General features: G+C 38.7%; 1 protein-coding gene across 4 annotated transcripts in view; it reads right to left on the bottom strand.

Annotated features, from left to right (window-relative positions):
- The window catches only part of Osbpl8 (oxysterol binding protein like 8), a 131,829-nt gene extending 130,344 nt beyond the window's left edge, over window positions 1-1,485 (bottom strand). For all 4 annotated transcript variants that reach the window (XM_048359190.1, XM_048359204.1, XM_048359206.1 and 1 more), the window contains exon 1: window positions 1,079-1,485. The gene's annotated coding sequence lies outside the window, so the exon portion shown is untranslated. The remainder of the gene's footprint in view (window positions 1-1,078) is intronic.
- Between the last annotated feature and the right edge of the window lie 14,795 nt (window positions 1,486-16,280).

Genomic DNA, 16,280 nt, shown 5'->3' with positions numbered 1-16,280 from the left:
TATCAACATCAACAGCTTTAGATGAAACAATGTAAGATGAAGAAAAATCTAATAAGCAAGTTACCTGTTCCTCCATAATTCACGTTCTCTGGAATTCTTAAGGAAGCAGAAACTGTTTTAAATGATTACTGGAAGACTACCCTGGCACTAAGTTGCAGGATGTGTGTATGTGTGTGTGTGTACACTATGTGCAAGGAATTCTAATACTCTAAAACTTAGATATTTAAGTCTTCCAGCAGCAAAATCTGCACCAAATTATTTAACGAATCCATATCATCAGGTAAGTTTTCCCATCTGCTTAGGGAGGAGCCCCAGGCTACTAGTTTCAGACAGCACCTACATAAAATCAAACTAGGTTATGTTCTGTTACGACTTTTGTGAATGGAAAAACCCGCATATAATGTTGCTTCGCCTCGGCAGTGGGGTAGAAAGGAACCCAAAGCATGCTCCATTCGAAGCTCTGAGGAACGGATTCCACTCTTGCGTGCTTCCGAAGCAAACATTACAAGTACAGTAGAGTAGACTTTGCTTTTCTTCCTACGTGATAGGAAGGAAGGCCACGGGAACTGAGGGTTCCCGTGTCAACCCTGCTCTGCTTGGGCGGGTGCGGTCTGCTGGTGCAGGGCACAAGCCTCCACTGGGGCTGTCACCGGAAAACCTGAGCCTCTCCTTAACCGCACCAAGCGACAAAGCGGCAGTTCTCCTGGGCGCCAGGGGGACCCCCTGGGCGAGACCCAGCCATCGCTCGGGCAAACTTCGGGAGATGCAGGCCACCAAAATGCCCGGCCGTCCGCCGCTCGCGTTCCTCGGCCGTGGCTTTTGTCGGGCTGCGGACACACCTAGTGTGGGCCCCGAAACCCTCCAGCTCCGCCAGTCTTTCCGATCTCCCCCACCCCCCACCCCGTTCTCCAAAATGGACAAAGGAGCCAGAGAGGAACTCTCATGCGCGGGATGCCCAGACTAACCCGCACCCCAGGCTCAGTACTCCGGCACTGGCGGTGCAGTCGCCAGGAGGGTCGCGAACCCGCCGCCGTGCCGCTCCCCCCCACCCCCAACTCCGGACCTGCGCTACACTCACCGGTTCTCAGCCCCGGGAGAAGCGGCACTCAGGGAGCTGGTTCCTCCCAGATCCGGGCGACGCCGGGGTCTGGGACCCGACGTGGGTTCAACTTCTCCGGGTCGCGGTCTCCAGCACCCAGTGCGAGCGAACCCGGGCGGAGGGCGCGGTCCGGCGGCCACGGGAGGACTCGACCCGTGAACGGAGCGGGAATTGTGGTCCCGCGGTCCACCGGCCACAGCGGGCTCCCCCTCCCCACGCCCGCTCACGGTCGGCCGCTAACGGCGCTAGCCACCGCCGGGGCCAAAGCTAAGGCTACAGCCGCTCGGGCAGCCGCTACCACCGCCGCCCAGCGAGGAGAGCGTCGCGGCCTAATGCTGTCATCGACCGCGTCGCCGCCTTTCTGGGCACGCCGAACCGCCACGAGCCTTCACATTCGAGCGCCCAGCCCCCGCCCAGCCCCGCCCCCGGGCTCTGGCCACGCCTCCTTCCCGTCACATGACGCGGCGCGCAGCAGGCGGACCAGTGGCTTCCCCAGGCGAGCTGGCGCGAATTGCGCGGGAGTGACTGCCAAACGCCTCCTCTCGGCCAAAATCGTCTCCGCACGTCCTGGGGTGGCCTCGGGATGCCGACTCCCCCACCTGAAACCCAGCGCCTCCCGACACACTGAGGTGAGGCCTGGTGGCCATGGCTGCCCAGCCTTTCGGAACTTGACCGGGTCGCCCGGAAGAGCTGCGTGGTCTGCTGCTCCCCAGCTCTGAGGCCCAGGCCTGGGACGAGACCTGCGTTCCCGAAGTGGGGCTGGTTGAACTTGTAACCAAACGCGCCCGAGGAAGGAACCGTGTAACAATGTCTGGCTTGAAAGCATCAAGCAACCAACGGCTTGCCAATAGCACATTCATTGTGACATTTAATTCACTTTTGCTCTAGAGGTTTTTTGTTGTTGTTTGCTTGTTTTTTTGTGAGGAAATCGTGGTGTGCTTCAATCACGATGAGATGAAAAATAGCCTAGATAACTGATTTTTGTTCTTAATCTTGTTCAGAATCCTCATGCCAGTTTTTTACAGTGTGTTGGGTCGGTGGGAGCTTGGCCATCAGTACTTTCCATTTTAAAAATAAAGCCTCATTCTTGTTTTCTTTTTCCCCAATTACCTCAACTCTTGAACTTAACCTTTTGTCATTTTTTTTAACCCTGACTCCTGGAACCTACCTTCCTCATCCTGTTGATGAGAAGGAATGAATGTGATTGGTAATCACCCAAGGCAAGTTATGATGCAGAAATAAGAGAAGAAATAGAACAAGTTGGAAGCCAGTCTACAATACTCTCAAAAAAGTAAAAAAGTAGAAGAGCCAAAAAATCACATTGAAACCTCGTCAACCGGAAAGGCAAGTGAGAACGTTTTCTGTAATCATTCAACTCGGTTTGTTACTCAGTTTCTCCTCTAGACCAGAACTGAGGAATTTTTCTTCAGCAATTCTCAACCCAATACTATTTCTTCATAGGAAGTCAAATGGAATTCTTTTCGGAGGGTACTCTGAACTTCAGTAAGCCACACTTCGGCCTACATAATTCTTATTGTTAATATACCTTACAGAAGCCCTAAAAGTTATAAACTTTTAAAACTCACCGTTATTTTGTTACCCAAGAAAGAAAATAGCCATGCCACTGATCCTGAAGACTCCTCTTGAATGCAGAGATGTTAACATGTGAAAAACAATGAGTCTTAGAATCTCTGAGATAATGTGTAATGAACTGGTGTTCCAATGAAGAGAAGATTCTACCACGTGGTTTGGAGTCTGAGAGATTGTACTTAAATATCAGATAAACGTGGAAAGTTTATTATTTTGGTCTTTGAAGATAATAACTTTGGAATTTGTCAACAAATTGAACCTGTCTTGTACATTCTGGAAGTATTTTTTCAAAAATGTGAATAATTTTTTAATTACATAGGCTAGAATGGAAAAGAATTTAAAGTACAAATCTAAAAAGGAAAAAATTGCTTTGTATCCGATATGAGAAGAATGAGTGTGTCCTGTCTTGTGATTTAAGCTCTTTTATTTCTTACTGTGAGTTTCCATCAAGTAGACTTGAAAAACAATGTTCCTAAAGCATTAGATAACATGCAAAATATACCATCTGGATTCTGTTCCTTGGTGTTTTCTTTTACTCTGAGAACTGGGCTAAAGGGTTAGAAAGAAGAGAGAAATTGCCTCGCCTAATCCTCTCCATCCTCCACCTAAATTTCTCAAATTGGTCTTTGATAATGTGGTCATTTGTTGGAGTTGGAAGGAAGATATTAGAAACAGTACCTCCATTATAGGCATAGCTAGTTAGAAGTATGACTGGATAAATTACTCTCTGCATTTCAAATTCTGATATGTTGCCCTGCACCAGTGGCCCACATCTGTATTCCGAACTACTAAGGAGGCTGAGATCTGAGGATCATTGTTCCAACCCAGCCCAGTTGTGAAAGTCCATGAGACTTTTATCTCCAATTAACCACCCAAAAGCTGGAAGTGGAACTGTGGCTCAAGTGGTAAAGCACTAGCCTTGAGCAAAAGAGCTCAGAGACAGTGCCCTGAGTTCAAACCCAAGGACCTGCACATTAAAAAAAACAACGAAAAATAAAGTTAACCACATGCTTTTTAAGCATTAGAACTAAATCTTCCTTCCCCCAGTGCATGATATCCACAAGAGAAATAGCCTCCATAAACAAAGGATTATGCAGAATCTTGATAGACTAGTTGTAACCCAGCTTCACTTAAAAAAAAAAAAAGTACAAATAGCTTAAAGGTGTTACTGGAAAGCAAATGTTAGTATAACTTTCAACATCTTCTATAATGTTAGTATTACTTATTTGTTATAAATAAATATTTTTATTTTGACTTGTAACAGCCAGTTACAAGAAAATAATATCAGTATACAGTAAGAGAAAAATCTCTGATTTTTAGGTACTAATATCCTATGATTCCAAATACTCATTCATCCTAGTATTTTTAGTGTAACAGTGACAACCTAAGTAAAACCATTAAGATACATTTTCCAAAGAAGACAATTGTATTTGTGAATAGCAGAGGACTGCAATGCAAATAGTATAGCATTGCAATGTGAATATCCACAGAGTAAGCTATAGACATGTTCAAATTGGTTGACAAAAGGAAGTATTTAAAAAGAAGGCTTATAGCACATGTCTTAAAATAATTCTTAGCCAAGGTGATTACTAACTGGAGTGGCATCAGTCTGAGGTTAAACAGACAGTTGCTATGCAGATAGCTCTATAAAAGTACTTTTTGTATAAGGTCATAGTGGCTTCTGGAAACGTGGTTCTGGCAGTCTTTTGTGATAGTTACTAACAGTCGTACATAACAACCCTTCATTACTCAACTTTATTGTGTTGTCTGTGTTAAAGTTTACATGACTCCATTTTTTATATTTGTGGCCATCGCTCCCACGTGAGAGCGATAAAGGGCCACCCAGGAAGGGGCGGACAAGCCCCTTCCCCCCCAAGTGAGGGGAAGTAGAAAGAGAGAGCCCACAGATATTTTTCATAATTCTTTCACAGTAACATCAAAGTATAATATGATCCTGCATTTTCAATGAAAAATGAATAACTCATTTGCTGTTGAGATAACTTGCAAGTCTGCTCATCTTAAAATAATTTTAACAATATTTTAAAATAAAACATTCTGTTGTAGGTATCCAACTATAAGTCCAGTGAGAATTCTTCTCTTTTGCCTACTGCTTAACTAATTATACTCATTCTAAGAATGAGTTCTTTTTCCTAAACCTGTTTAAGTATTGATAGGCATGGTAATGTCTCACAAGATATATTTTATTCTGGCCCACAATGAAAGAAGTGTCTTCAAGTTGTACTTTTTAATATCACTTAAGCTAAAACTGCTAGTCAAGATTATAGACAAAAATTGGTTTTTCTAGGAGAAAATTGAGAATAAGCATAATCTCAAACAAAATAAAGGATCAAGTTCAACTTTGGAGACTATAGTAAATTGTAATATTTTTGTTGGTCATATGACTTGCTTTAGCCAGTGGTTCATTAGATGTTGAACATACTAACTCAAAAGATAAATGAAATGTGAGTATAATCGTTGGGTCAATTTCTAATGCTGGACTGCCTGCTATGAAAAAATATATGTTCCAGATAAAATATCAGAATTAACAAAAAATGAATAGATCTGAAACTAACATCCTGGAACACCAGGACTGGAGCAACTGACCTGCCCCTGCAACATGATGCTACTGATGTTTTGTTTTGGTTTTTTTTGGCCAGTCCTGGGGCTTGGACTCAGGACCTGAGCACTGTCCCTGCTCAAGGCTAGCACTCTGCCACTTGAGCCACAGCGCCACTTCTGGCCGTTTTCTGTATATATGTGGTGCTGAGGAATTGAACCCAGGGCCTCATGTATACGAGGCAAGCACTCTTGCCACTAGGCCATATCCCCAGCCCACTACTGATGTTTAAACAAACAAAGCTACAACAAAATACTTGTTACTGTAAACCGCAGACTTTTCAAATCCCAAGTTGCCATGATCTTGCAAATTATCTAAAGTGAATTTGAGTTAAATTAGTGGTTAAAAAGGCTAAGTGTACCATAGAATAATAGTTGCCCTCTTTAACTAAACAAATATTTGTTATTTGATATTATCAATATTTGTTTACCAACCCAGATAGTTGGTAAACATCTTCTAAAACTTATATATAGTCGATAGCCAGACACTAATGGTTCACACCTGTAATCCTAGCTACTTAGAAGGCTTAGATCTGAGGATCACAATTTGAAGCTAGCCTGGGCAGAAAAGTTTGTGAGACTCTCTCTCCACTTAAGCGTCAAAAAGCCAGTACTGGAGGCATAACTCAAGTGGTAGAGGTCTAGCCATGAGCAAAAAAGAGAGCTTGAGGCTTTGAATTCAAATCCCAGTACCACCAAAAACAGAGAGAGAGACATGCCATGCACCTGTAATTCCAGCACTAGAGAGATTGAGGCAGGAGGATTGAAAGTTGAGTCCAGCCACAATATAGACACTGTCTCAGAAAAAGAACAAAAAAGGACTGAGGATGTAACTCATGCTGGAGCATTTGCCTAGCACCTCAAGACTCAGGTTTAATCCTCAGAGGGGGGAATGTCCTAAATAAATGCAGGAATTTGGGGAGTTCAACAGAGCCCACAGCAAACCTTTACCCCAGGAAATCTGCTAAATTCAGTTTTCATAACTTTATAAGATCCAAGCTAGTGACCTGTATTACATACACATAGAAATAGAAAGTAGTTTTGAGGAGTCCTAATTCATCATAAGGTTATACCAGAAATAAGATTGCCCCATACTAACAAAAATCCTTTCTCCAGATTTTACAAAGAAAATCTTAAATCTTAGAACCCAGTAGTGAGGATCCAAAAAAAAGACACATTTGAGAATTTAGAACTCAAGTGTTTATCTTCCATAAAAATTTAAAAAATAGGGCTGGGGATGTGGCTCAGAGGTACAGTGCTTGCCTAGCATTCATGAAGCCCTGGGTTCAATTCCTCACACCACATAAACAGAAAAATCTGGAAGTGGTGCTGTGGCTCAAGAGGTAGAGTGCTAGCCTTGAGCAAAAAGAAGCCAGAGACAGTGCTCAGGCCCTGAGTCCAAGCCCTAGGACTGGCAAAAATAAATAAATAAATAAATATATATATATATATATATATATATAAAAATAAAATTCCTGGGTATCAAGAATAACAAAACATCTTCAAGCTGGTAATGATTTTTGACTGATAAGAGTTCTCAGGTACCAACTGAAACAAATGCCAATCCACTACATTTCATAGTAAGCTTTAAAAAATAACACAGGTAATACTGAAGAAAATGACTAGTTCATATGCAATAACAAGCACAAAAGAAAAGACATCATTAGTGAGAAATGGTAGTAACATAAAATGACAAAAATATTCTGAGACTTCAGATACTGGACTTAACAGCCACCTACTATAACTCTATTAAATATTATTGGAGGTATAAAAGACAAGCTTGAGCCAGGTGCTAGTGGCTCAAATCTATAATTCTAGCTAGAGCAGGATCAGCCTAGGCAGGAAAGTCTTCTATCTCTAAAATAACCAGCAAAAAGCATGGCTCAAGTGGTAGAGCACCAGCAAACAAGCTGAGCAACTGTGATATCCTGCGTTCAAAGCCTAGTGCTGCCAGAAAAGGAAGAAAAAGACAAGCTTTTTAAGTACAAACAGAGAATAAGAAACTATAAAGAATTCAGGAATCAGCGGCTCACACCTGCAATCCTAGGTGCTCAGGAGGCTGAGATCTAAGGATCGCAGTTCAAAGCCAGCATAGGCAGAAAAGTACATAGAGACTCTTATCTCTAATTAAACCTCAAAAAGCAGGATATGGAACCATGATTCAGGTAGTAGAGCATTAAATTTGAGCAAAAAAGTTCAGGCACAACACTCAGGCCCTGAGTTCAAGCCCCAGGACTGGCACCATAATAAAAGAAAAACTTATAAAGAATGATGGATGGCAAAACAAAAACAAGTAGCATTTAAAAAATTGGAATTTGAAAATAATATTTAGGGACAGATTTAATGCTTGTGAAATGAGAGAAATAAAGAAGTATCCCAAATACAACAGAAAAAAATAAACCTTTTTGTAAATAAGTATGTATAATACCATATGAAAGAAACTAGAAAGTGACAGTGGGAGAAGATTTTAAATCTAATTATAGCTTCAAAAGAAAAGGAAAAAGACAATGGGACAAAGACAATATTTGACAAGATAATGATTGAGAACCCTTTAGAACTAATGAAAAGACTCCAACGCAGAGACTTACGAGCCTTCCAAATCCTAAGTAACTCAAAGAATAATAAATCTATGTCATAGTAAAGATGCAGAATACCAACAACAGAAAGAAAATCATAGATGTACAATAGAAAAAATATGGATTATTTCAAAGTATTAGGTTTCTCACCTTCAGAAGCAACAGAAACTTGAAGACTGCACAATATCTTCAATTGACTAAAAGACAATGTATGTCAGCCTGAAATTCTGTCCCATTTGAAAAGATATGTTGAGAGTGAAGCTAAAATAAAGGTATTTTCAAGCAGGCAAAGCAAAGTTTGCAACCACTGGTTGGTGTTAGGACAATCTGAGGAAATTTCTTTTTTTCATACAGCAAGAAAAATTTATCACATCTGTTAGGATTATCCTAGACATGTACTAGTCATTCCTGATGAGGGACACCATGGCGTCTGTGTTTCTTTGGGTCTGGCTTACTTCACTTAGTATGATTTTTTTTTTCCAAGTCCTTCCTTTCCTTACAGATGGGGCAATGTCAGTCTTTACGATAGAAGCATAGAATGCCACCTTTTCTTGATCCACTTATCTACTGAGAGGCATCTGGGTTGGTTCCATATTTTAGTGATGGCAATGAACATAGTTGTGCTGGTGGCTTTAACACATAAGATGATGCTAAGGGAAATGAACTCCAAGTTATGGAAACAAGTGGTTTATCGTTGTTGTTATTTTCAACATACCATATAAAATGATGCCTTTTTCTTTTGTCTTTCTTCCTGATGGTTCTACCCCCTGGTGTCACTGTAACTGATTTTAGTACCCTGGGTGTTGTATATATGTTTATTGGAACTAGGGAAGGGAGGGAAACATTAAAATGGAGAGACAAAGTATCAAAAATGAACCAGTGAAACGGCAATACTTACAAAACTATATGCTGTAAACCAACAGTACAACTCATGGTGAGGGAGGGAAGGAAATGGGGAGGGGGAAGGTGGGAGAAAATGAGGGAGGAGATAACAAGTTGGGTAAGAAATGTACTCACTGCCTTATATATGAAACTGTAACCCCTCTGTTCATCACTTTGACAATAAAGAAATTTAAGAAAAGAAAATTGATCACAAATAACAAGTCTGAACTTTCAGAATGAAGAAAGAGCACGGTAAGTGATATATTTGCACTACATTGGAACTATTGACAAAACAGAATTGTCAATATTATTATAACAACTTAAAAAAAAGCTAACATCATCCCTATACTTAGTATTAGAAACAAGTTTAACTAAATTCTCATTTTATACCTATTATTAGATTCATCAGATTTTTTTATCCATATATGATAGTATCCTCAACTGGCATATGCCTTTAAAAGTGAAGGCGCTATGTGTTTTTATTTTTTCTTCTTTCCTATCCATATAAGCAAAGTGATATTAGTATTTTATTGGGCTTTTCTATTTTTTCAGTTCAAGGGTTTGAACATGGGCCTTGTGCTTCCTGGGTAGGTGCTCTAAAACTTGTTCCATGTTCCCACCCTTTGTTATTCTCTGAAAATAATTATTAGTGTAACATTTAAAGAAATTTTTTATAATATTCTTATTTCAAATTTACATAATGTACCAATGACAATTTATTATATAATGTGGAATTAATATATGTTTAGATCATGATTTAGAATAACAAAAGCAGAATTACATACTATCCACATAATTGTGACACATTAATGATTCCCACCGTAGAAGTCTAAAAATGAAAGTTCATCATAACAAATTATGTAATTATTCACAAGTTAAGGACAATTAAATCTTATTGAAAAGCTCTGCCTACTCTTTCCACCCACATTGCCTATTCAAAATTAGGCAATGACTTTTATCAACCTCTCTATAAATATAGAGAAATTTGTGCTCAAGGTATTAGAATTGCTGAATTTTAATTCAATTCAGAAGATATTCTAAACTTGAATTCTCAAGAGAATAAGAAGCTATTTCCCTACTGTTGCCTACCTAGGCTGCATGTTCCCAATTGCAAATGTGTTTTTTATTTTAATTTTATAATGACATTTCTAAAAGTGTATCATAATGCTTTAAATATTAGCAGCATCATAATCCCTTCGAAATGCCAAAGCTGTAACTATAATGCAAAGAAATTATACCTTTTATCCTATACAACCACATGAGATTATTTACTACTTCTATAATTCTTTGGTGCTAAAAATCAAATCTATTAAAAAAACTCAAATTTACAATTTCACTACAAAATATCCAAAACACTTTTATTTATATTTTAATATATAAAGACATATATTACAAGTATTCCAGTAAACTACTAGATTTCTAGTTATGAGATTATTCCAGTTACCTTTGTCCAACTTGGGTTTATATAAATCTATAAACTTCCCAAGAGGTAACAAAAAATTAACTTTTATAAACCAGGTTGTACATTAATTCTTTCAGCTTAATAACTTTAATAAACTTTAATCCATTTTTTTTCTGAATCACAACTTGGCCCATCTTGTTTAATATATATGTACGTATATATATATACGTATATATATATATAACACATCTATGTGTTGTTCCTTCCACCTTTTCTCTGAAATAAAAGTAAAGCTAGGAAGAAGTCTTAATCTGCCAACTAAAAGTGATTTAGAGCTGTCATTTCTGCTGTCCAGGTGCAATCATCTTCTTGCCCTTCCCATTGAGAGGTTCCTACCTACCAAGATGCCAGATCTTCTAGTATTTAGTATCTTTTTTACCCTCCTCTAACACAGGTGCTCAAAGATGGCAAAGTAGACAAAGAAGCACTGACTCTATACTCCAATAAACTCTGTTCACTATGTTCCTGTACAGATCATTCCTCTGTTCTGAGATCTCTTCTTATTTTTCCCTTGATGTTTTTAGTCAGTTCTTCTGGGAACACTGCTTTTACCTGGTATTTTGATAATGCACAGCTGAAATTACACTCCAAATTCCTCCCCCAGTAATTTCCTTTAGCCCTTAAATCCCATAAGCCCTACACAAACACACTGGGGTTGGTAACACCTCTATTTAAAACCTCAAATTTGAATTTCAGCTGCTTTATCAAGATAACCAAACTCCACCTGATGATCTCACATCATTGTTTACTTTCCATTAACTTTATGGAACAAATAGTTCAACAGACATCATTTGCATCCTAATTGCCATCTCTATCCTGTTACCTAAAGTTGCCAAAGTATACCATATGAATATAGTTACATAAAGCAGTGAAAATTAAGGAGGAAAATTACCTTTATTCAGTAAAAGTTTGGGAAAAAACGCACTTGCACATTAAAATAGACTCATTAGGTCTATCAATCTACTGCAATTTTTAGATTGTGATCCAGACAAATCAGTTACCAGAAAAGACATAAAAAATAGCCAGGAAAATATTAATACTATCTAAACAATTCTAAATAATTATTAACTGAGGTTTATAATGATATATAATGTATTTTTAATATCTCATTTCTTAAAGATACTAGGCCCCTGCTTTAAAAAACAGCAACAATAATAACCATTTTTAATTAGCTTACATTAGTTATACAAGGAGGATTTTGTTGAATATGTCTCTTTGTTTTTCCCTGTAGATGATGGTCAGGTCCATGGAATGTAATGTACTCTGTGATTAATATATATTATTGTTTACCCTTAACCAAATATTGAAAAAAATCATTTCCTTCTTATCATATCTATTGCTTATTTTTCAGTATTCAAATTAAAAGCAATCTAGCTAGGTACCTCTGGCTTAAGCTTGTAATCATAGATACTCCAGATATCCAAGGTTAATGGTTCAAAGCCAGTACAGGCAGCAAAGCCTGTGAGGCATTTTTTCCCAATTACCTCCCCAAATACAACTAACTGAAAGTAGAGCTTTGGTGCAAGTCATAGAGTACTGTTTTTGAGCAAGAAATGCTCAGGGATAGCACCCAGGCCCCAAGTTCAAGCCCCAGGACTGGCACCAAAAACAAAAACAAAAACAAACAAACAACAAAAAAACTGCTGCCTATCTTCTGTTTACTCCAGAGCTCTATTAAGCCACTGTCCAACAGGAATGTTTATAATCCCAGCACTCAGGAGAAGTGAGCATTTGAAGACAATTTAGGCTGCGGCACAAGTCTTTTTCTCAAAAATAAACACACTGCCAAAGGTCTAATATCATGATTGGTGGTAAATAAATCTGGTTGAACATGCTAACATTCAAATTTATGTAAATCAATCTGCAAATATAGATTAGAGATTCTAAGAAGCAGATGTACTGATCTCCTTGGCACTTCCATGAGTCAGCTACAAATAGAATTTGAGCAAATTCCAAATGCACATCTGTCAAATTCATAAAAAGTAGCAAAATATGTCAAGAAAAGTTCAGGCTTCTCCTTACATTGCAGTTCACATTGTTTAGAGAAAAAACTAAGAATGTTTTATTTTTTCAATGCCAGTATTTGACAAGAACAGGCATAAATGTGCTTGATGGGATAACTGATAACTTGGAAACCATTACGTTTATACCACTACTTGATCCAAAGAAAATCTGAAGAACTGCTTCAGTGTTGCCAAGCTCATTCACATAAATTTGGTTTATTTGTTTTGTTTTTGTTGCCAGTCCCCAGGCATGGACTCAGGGCCTGAGCACTGTCCCTGGCTTCTTTTTTGCTCAAGGCTAGCACTCTACCGCTTGAGCCACAGCGCCACTTCCGGCTTTTTTCTATATATGTAGTGCTGAGGAATCAAACCCAGGGCTTCATGTATACCAGGCGAGCACTTTTACCACTAAGCCCTATTCCCAGCCCCTGGTTCACTGAAGTATATTGTAAAAGTGTTGAAGTCCAACAGGAAAGTTAGACAACTACCAAGTTACTCTGAAGGATGGTTCTTACTGGAAGGAAAAATAACTTTTAGCTTTCAATTACTAACTCTACAGACTGTGGGAAACTCTGGATTTGAGTTTTAGGCATAATTAAAATTGATTAGAAAGGCAGAGATGGGCTGGACACTAGTGGCTCGCATCTGTAATCCTAGCTACTCAGGAGACTGAGATACAATACGAGGATGACAGTTCAAAGCCAGCTGGGGGCAGAAATGTCTGTGAGACTCATATGTCCAATTAACCACCAAAAAGCAAAAGTGGAGCTGTGGCTCAATTGGTAGAGTGCTAGCCTTTAGCCTCAGGGACAGCACCCAGACCCTGAGTTCTAACCCCAGGACTGGCACAGAAAGAAGGAAAGGAAAGGAAAGGAAAGGAAAGGAAAGGAAAGGAAAGGAAAGGAAAGGGAAAAGGGAAAGGGAAAGGAAAGAAGGAGACAGGAAAGGAAGGAAGGGAAGGAAACACGTTTGCATATACAGGATGAAGGAATGGATATGAAAGTCCAGCTAGAGTTAAATGTGGTCTCCATTATGATGGTAACATTGAAGTTTTTTTTTTTAGCAAATTCAAATATTACTTGATGATTGAGTTGAGAAAAAACAGAAGATCAAGAATTGATCCTAGCTACTTGGGAAGTTAAGGACAATAGGTCAGAGTTTGAGGCCAATCCAGACAAAAGTTTTTGAGACCCCTTCTTTTCAACCATAGCTGGGTATGGTGGCAGTCACTGTTACCAGCAACAACAGGAAGTCAAAAGCAGGTGGAGTGCGGCTGTCCTGCCATATGACTGAGCAGGAAACAAGACCCTATCTCAGTACTAATCTGGATGCTGGTGACTCCCAGCTACTCAGGAAGCTGAGATCTGAGGATCAAAGTTCAAATCCACTCCAGGAAGATAAATCTAAGCGATTGTCTTTCCCAATTAACAAACAAAAAGCCAAAAGTGGAGATGTGGCTCAAGTGGTAGAACAGCTAAGTTCCAGCCTCAAACTGCCCTCTCCTACCAAAAAAAAAAAAAAAAAAAAAAAAAGTCCTTCAAGTGTTTTTGGCTTCAGAGACTGGGAATATTAGAGAATTAGTAATAATTTGATATAGGGGTAGATTTACCCAAAATTAAAACATAATGAGAGGGGCTGGGAATATGGCCTAGTGGCAAAGAGTGCTTGCCTCGTATACATGAAGCCCTGGATTCGATTCCCCAGCACCACATATATAGAAAACAGCCAGAAGTGGTACTGTGGCTCAAGTGGCAGAGTGCTAGCCTTGAGCAAAAAGAAGCCAGGGACAGTGCTCAAGCCCTGAGTCCAAGGCCCAGGACTGGAAAAAAAAAAAAAAACAGCAAAAATATATTGAGAATCTCTTTGAGTCTTTTCCAATGAAGCTCCAATAAATAACTACTATCTTTTAAAGAGTATTTTCTTGATTTCTACACTGCTTTGATACTTGAATATATCTAGGTATATATGTAAAAATGTTACAGTTGGACTTCAATGGGAGGAGGAAATAAAACGAAGCCCTCATTTCTAGTTCAGCAATTGTGTGGATAGTAATACCACTCACTGATATGCGAGTATAAGGTAGACTTCTGAATTCATATTTCTATTGAGAACTCTCTTCTAAACTTTATTGCTGATTATTCCAGCAGTTTCACTGTTCTACATGCATGCCTTATATACATCTGAAGATTTACATTTTTATTCTAGTTACATTTTGATATACAAACCTACTTTATGCAGGACAGGAGAAAAAAGGAAGACTCAGGAGTAGCACCTAGGTTTTTGTCTTAAGCAACAGGATAAACAGTGGTACTGTAATTCAGACTAGGGAAGATGTTAGTTTCTTTGAGAAGTGAATCAAGAGCTCTGCTTAGGATTTGTTCACTTTGTAGTTTATATTCAGTTGTATATACAAATCCGGTACTTTGGGGTAAAAATATGGCCAAGTGAGATACTATTTCCACTTTTATACCTTCCATAGTTGTATATTCTGCTCTGTTGTCTAGGTTGTCTTTTATTTTACTACGCAAATTTGACCATGCTACAACTGTCTGTAATATTTCTTAAAATACCCCCCAATCCAAAATTTTAATGTAGTTTGTAAATATATCCCCTTTCTATTTCTCTTCTCATTCCTCAGCTTTCATGCTACATATCTTGACTTTTGGATTTCCATTTTGGTGTTTTGATCCATGCTTTCCCCTTTAGCCTACAAAAACCCTTACTTCACTTCTTCATTCCATTAATACTTACCCATTTTTAAATTCCAGTCGCACCTTCATTTGAATGCCTTCCATGATGCTATCTCCAAAAATATAGGCTAGGTATCAGTATTAGTTACGGATCGTGTTTCACAGCATAAAACAGAAACTCATCGATGATATCTTCATCAAAAAGTGGGTAGGCCTATTGTGAGATTTCAAGCCCAGCTTAGGTGTCTTTGCCAGACCCCGTCTTCAAACAACACACAAAACAATTTAATAAACTTTCCTTAAAAAATGAATGGGAATTAAAGGCTTACTCAGACAAAGAAAAGCTGAAACAGTTTATGGCTGCTCAACCAGCCTTTCAAGAAATACTAAGCAGGTTTTTCAGGTTAAAATGAAATCATGCCACATGATATCAGAAACAAGTGTGAAACCCAATGGCAAAGTATGTATAAAGATGAACAAAATACTATGTGACTCTTGGTGATAAATCATATTTATTAGAAATGACACAAAGATAGCTAGTTTTAGACAAGTGCCAGTGGCTCACACCTGTAATCCTAACTACTCAAGAGGCTGAGATCTAAGTATCACAATTCCAAGTCAGCCCAGGCAGAAAAGTCCCCATGAGATTCTTATCTCCAATTAACCACTCTAAAACTGGAAGTGGCACTGTGGCTCAAGTGGTACAGTGCTAGCCTTGAGCACAAAGAGGCTCAGGGACAGTGCCCAGGGCCTAAGTTCAAGCTCCATGACCACCACCACCAACAACAAAAGCTAGTTTAAGTCTATGGATGTAGCTCATTAGTAAAGCAATTGAATTGCACATGACTGCAGAGTTTAATCCCCAACCTTACAAAATATTTAAATTGCTTACGTAAAAATGTTAAAAAAATCCACAATGCAAACAGAAATAAATTATGAAAATAGTAGCATAAAATGTGTATGGGCAGAGATGTAAAAGTACAGATTTTTGTGTATATGACAAAACTTTATCAAGTTAAAATAGATGGTTATATAATACCCAACATAATAACAAATTAAATAAGTATAGATGTTACAAAGAAAGAGAGAGTAAACAAGTTATATCAATAACATATCAAGGCAAAAGACAAAGGGAGGAATGTAAGATATCTACAAGATATTAATTATATATATTTTTTATAACACAAAATAAGTTTTGAGGATCTATAAAGAGGGGTGGGTGTGGTTGGAATGGGAGAGAATAATAGAGGTATGACATTGATCAAGATGCATTGTACTCATAAACTGACATGTTGAATTAAAACCCATGTGTACACTACTTAAAAACAATAAAAACAATAAAGCATATATATTTAAAAGAAG

This window comes from Perognathus longimembris, chromosome 1 (genome assembly GCF_023159225.1).
Source record: "Perognathus longimembris pacificus isolate PPM17 chromosome 1, ASM2315922v1, whole genome shotgun sequence".
NCBI lineage: Eukaryota > Metazoa > Chordata > Mammalia > Rodentia > Heteromyidae > Perognathus > Perognathus longimembris.
The sequence above is the reverse complement of the archived record's forward strand: the minus strand, read 5'-3'. Positions and strand labels throughout refer to the sequence as shown.